This window comes from Galeopterus variegatus, unplaced genomic scaffold, assembly GCF_000696425.1.
Source record: "Galeopterus variegatus unplaced genomic scaffold, G_variegatus-3.0.2 Scaffold1126, whole genome shotgun sequence".
NCBI lineage: Eukaryota > Metazoa > Chordata > Mammalia > Dermoptera > Cynocephalidae > Galeopterus > Galeopterus variegatus.
This window is the reverse complement of record NW_007727237.1, coordinates 228886-234172: the sequence shown is the minus strand read 5'-3', so window position 1 is coordinate 234172 and position 5287 is coordinate 228886.

The following is a 5287-nucleotide window of genomic DNA, read 5'->3' as shown; positions in this document are numbered from 1 at the left end:
GTGTCCTCTTTGATTCATGAATAATTTAGAAGTGTGCTATTTAATTTCTGAAGGTTTAGGGAGATTTCTGTTATCTTGCTTTTTTTTTTTTTTTTGGAAAGGAGAGGAGACGAGAGGGTAGGGGGCTAACAAGGAATTGGTTAATGGACACAAAGAATGATTGCATATTGTAATGATGAATACAATATCCTGATCTAACCATCACACATTGTACACCATTACAGATAATCAACATTGTACCCCATGTGTATGCATAGTAAATTATCTTAAAAAATATCTTGCTGTTATTGATGTCTAGTCTAATTGTAATGGGATCAGAGAACACACATGATTTTTGTTCTTTTAAATTTGTTAAGGTTTACTTTAAAACTAAGGATATGGTCTATCTTGGTGAATGGTCCATGTGCTGTTGAAAAGAATGTGTATTTTGCTGTTATTGAGTGAAGTGTTCTGTAAATGTCAATTATATCCAGGTTGTTGATGGTGCTGTTCAGTTCTTCAATATCATTTCTGGTTTCTATTTGTTACTAAGATAAGAGTATTGAAATATCCAACGATAATTGTAGATTTGTCTATTTCTCCTTTAAGTTTGTCATTTTTCTTTATGTATTCTGAAGTTCTGTTGTTAGGTGCATACCCATTTAGGATTATGATATCTTCTCAGAGCATTAAGCTTACTATTATGGAATATCCCTCTTGATCCCTCTTGATTTTCTTTCCTCTGAAGTCTTTTTTGTCTGATATATAGTCACTCCAGTTTTTTGTTGTTTATGTTCTTCTATTCATTCTACTCAACGATTTTTCTGCTATTATATTTTTCAGCCCCTAATTTATTATTTTGTTGTTGTTTTTAATATCATAATTTTTACTGAAGTTTTTTTTTTTTTTAACTTTCTATTGACTTTAAGAGTGTTCATAATTGTTTGTTGGATCATCTGTATAATAGCTGCTTTCAAGTCTTCATCAGATAATTCTAAATCTGTGTCACATTTATCTTTTGAGATTTTCCTAGATCTTTACATGCCGTGTAATTTTTATTTGTATTTTAGGCATTTTACGAACATGTCGATATTTTTGTTTCAGTAGGCAATCAACCTGGTTTGAGTTTAGGCTGAAAGTTCTATTCCACCTTCTGTGACCTGAAGTTCCAATGTTGGCTGGATTTTGGAGTGCATTTGCACATATCTGTGTGAGCATCAATTGGTATTCTTCCTGAGACCCAGTGGCCTACCTGTTAATTCCATTCTCAAAGTTTTTAGTATGCTGATTATGACCAGATTCATGCATGTACCAATGTACCACTCAAGGGTGAGCATGGGAGTTTATAAGCAAATTTCTAGGGTTGTTTTTCTGAGTTTCACCTTCTCTGATACATTCTGATTTTTGTGGCTCCTCTATTTGGTCCCACAGCCAGAAATCTGGGGTTTATTTAGCTTACTCTTCCACAAACTTTTGCAATTGCATTTACATCTGGGGTCAAGTGGTGGTAAGACAGAGACAGAGGGGGGAAAAAAGCACTGAAGTTCTTTGATTAGAGAGGAAAGTTTTCTTTTGTCTTTTAAAAAAATTTTTTTTTTTGTCTTTTTGTCTTTTTTCAGACCGGCAACAGATTGCAACCCTCAGTGTCGCGCCCGTACCGGACCAGGACCGGCAACGGGATCGCAACCCTCGGCATTGCCCCCGCTCCTCGCTCAGCCAGTGAGCGGCCGGTCTGTATGTGGGATCTGAACCCTCGGCGGAGCGCCACCACGCTTCCCAAGCGGTGCACTGTAGCAGTGCGCCACCGGACTGGCCCAAAATTTTTAATTTCCACATTGTCTTGGATTGAATTGTGTCCCCAAAAGTTCATATATTAGACAGATAACCCCTGCTGTAATAGTGTTAAGAGGGTGAGAAATCCTATTATGATAATTGAAGGATAGTGCCTTGAAGAGGTGATTGGATTGTGAGGACAATGCCCTAGTAAATGGATTAATCAGATGATGGTTTAATGGTGGTCATTGGAGTGGTTCTGAGGGCTTTAAAGTGGTTGAGTGGTTGAGAGTGCATGGGAATTTCTCTCTCTGCTCTGCCATTCTTGCCGTGTGACACCCTGCGTGTTATACAGTCACCTCACTAGTTGTGTTCCCTGGACTTTGGACTTCCCAGCCTCTAAAACTGTAAGCAATAAATTTTGTTTTCTTATAAATTACCCAATTCCAGTTTTTGTTATGTGCAACAGAAACAGATTAAAACACACATAATAACTATGCATATTTATGGGGTACAGAGTAATATTTTGATACATGTATACACTGTATGATGATCAAATCAGCCTAATTAGTATATCCATTGCTACAAACGTTTGTCATTTCTTTGTGATGAGAATATTTGAACTCCTCTCTTTTAGCCACTTGAAAATATACAATAAATTATTGTTAATTATATGAGCAGTCTTAAAAAAGTTCATAGACAGGTTCATATTACTTTTTAATTCTATTTTTCCCAAAAACTTTTTGAAGTACCCTCATAGACATCTAATACTGCTATCAAATGCTACAACTTATTCTTCCTATCTAGATGCGATATGTTACTTTCATATTTAAAATTTTGAAGAACTCACTAACAGTTTTCCAAAGTGACTGCACCATTTTATATTCCCACTAGCAAAATACAAGTTTTTCACAACGTTTCCACATTCTTGCCAACATGTCATTTTCATCTTTTTTATTATAATCCATCCTAACTGACTTGAGTTTGATCTTCTTTTTCTAGTTTCATAAGGTGGAATGTTAGGATATTGATTACTGTCTTTGGTGCATCCCATATGTTTCCGTGCATTGTGTTTTTATTTTTACACATCTAAAAGCATTTTCTACTCCCCATTTAGATTTTTCTTTGACCCACTTTTTATTTAAGAGCACATTGTTTAATTTTCACATATTTGTGTCTTTTCCAAATTTCCTCATATTATTTATTTCTAATTTTATTCACTGTAGTTAGAGAACAGGCTTTACAGTTTCAATCTTTTAAAATTTATTGAGGTTTGGTTTATTATGCAGCAGATGCTCTGTCCTGGAGAATATTCCATGTGGCCATGAGAAGAATGTGTATTCTGCTAATGTTGTATAGTAGGTTATGTCGATTTCTGCTAGGACCAGCTGATTTACAGCATTATTGAAGTTTTTAATTACCATGATGATCATCTATCTATCTGTTCTACCCATTATACTGAAAGTAGGAATTGAAGTCTCCAATTATTGTTAAATTGTCTATTTCTCCTTCAGTTCTTCCAGTTTTTGCTTCATGCATTTTGAGGCTCTGATGTTAGATGCATATATGTTTGAAATTGTTGTGTCTTTCTGATTAATTTGTCATAAAATATCCTTCTTTGTCTTTAGTAACATTTTTTTATTTTAAGGTCTATTTTCTGATATCAGTATACCAGATATCTTTTGGATACTCATTCTATGGTATATGTTTTTTCATCTTTTTACATTTGACTTGCTTGTATCTTTGAATCTAAAGTATGTCTTTTATACACAGCATATAGTTGGATCATGTTTATTTTTTAAATTCATTCTTCTGATCTCTGCCTTTTGATTGCAGTGTTTATTTCCATTCACTTAATTACTGATAATTAGCTAAAATTCCATTTGCTCATGCATGCCTTCTCCCCCCCCCCAAAAAAAAGCCTTTAAAATATTAATAGCAGTTGTTTTAAATTCTTTGCCTTATAGTTCCAATATATGGATCCCATTATAGTCTGGTTCTAGTGATGTATTTTGTCTTGATAGAAGGCTTTTCTTTTTTCTTTTTTTGTGTCTCATGATTTTTGGTCAAAAGCATATTTCACATTTAAGATAGTAGAGACTATGGGTAACAGTACTCATGTCTGGAAATGAATATGCTTCTTGTGCTAGGACTTTTGTGTTGGAGATTGAGTTCATGCATTGTTCCTGAGTTAAGCTGGTTTGTGTATTTTAGCTGTGACCCACTTTAAATTACAGTGTTATTTTGTGCTTAGGATAGAGCATGAGTTTCTTGAAAGTTTTTCTGTATCTTTCTTTTCCACTTTCATCTATAGATTTCCAGGTAAGTCCACACCTCAGAAACTGTTTCCTTCCACATTCTTGCTTCTCTCCCAATAGCAGACTGTTATTTTTTACATGATGCTTGCCAGCCTGGCATTAAGGGAGTGGTTTATGTTCTCTATTGTACTGGTTCAAACTCAATATTTGGTAGGCTTTGTGTCCCTAGGTTTCTAGGGGTAGGGCTTTTCCAATGATCTTGATCCTCCCCCAGCTGTAGAGAACATCAAGTCCCCTGGGCCTAATATGGTTTTCTGCCCTTCTCCCAGAGATAGTTTTTTTGCTTCCTTCTCCCAGCCACAGTGGGTTCTCACCCATGCTTTGGACAGGATTTGATGAACTTTCCACAATTGCTTGAGGCTGTACCATAGAGAATAAGGATCCAGCAAGGCTTTGTGTCTTTCTCACAGTGGTGACTTCTCTCTTCACCCTGGCCTTCCCCAGAAGGGGAACCTTTCTCCTGTTTCTCATTCCTACCCCCAGCCTTTCTTGTGAGCAGGAGATGGGGTCTGTGGAGAAGAGCCTATGAGCGGGTGTGAACTCAATTTGTGTCTGTGGCTCCCAGGGCTTTTGTAATCTTATGTTAGCCCATGTTTGGCTTTTAGCAGCTCCTTAAAAGTTTTAGCTAAAATCTTCTTGCCCATGTGTACACCAGCTCTATCCTTCTCCCACACCCTGCCCCAGGAAAGCTGTGCTTGCTTTCTGTCTTTTCATGGAGGTGCCTGTCTTTACTCATATTTCAAATAATTGGTTGCCCTGTGATCTTAGCTTTTTGATGGGTTTAAGAAGTGTTATAATTTTGTAGATTATCTGGCTTTGTTGTTGTTGCTGTTAGGGTGGGAGGTACACTCTTTTTGGTTTTCTACATCCTAAGCAAAAGCCATACAGCACATTTCATACAAAATAGGCTGAACTTTCATATTGAAGCCAGTGTGTGTTTTATTTCCTCCTAAACTTAATCCACTGAATAACTGAATTCATTCCAGGGGAAAGAGTGATTGTTCTGAACCACTGATTTCTTTACTATCCTACTTAAAACTTTTCAGTTTCTACCATCCCTCTCAGACTAAGTTCAAATTCATGATTTGAGGGCTGGTTGGTTAGCTTAGTTGGTTAGAGCACAGCCTTATAACACAAATGTCACAGGTTCAGATCCTTGAATCAGCCAGCTGCCAAAACAAAACCCCCAAAACAACAAAAGTAAAAATGAGCAAAAA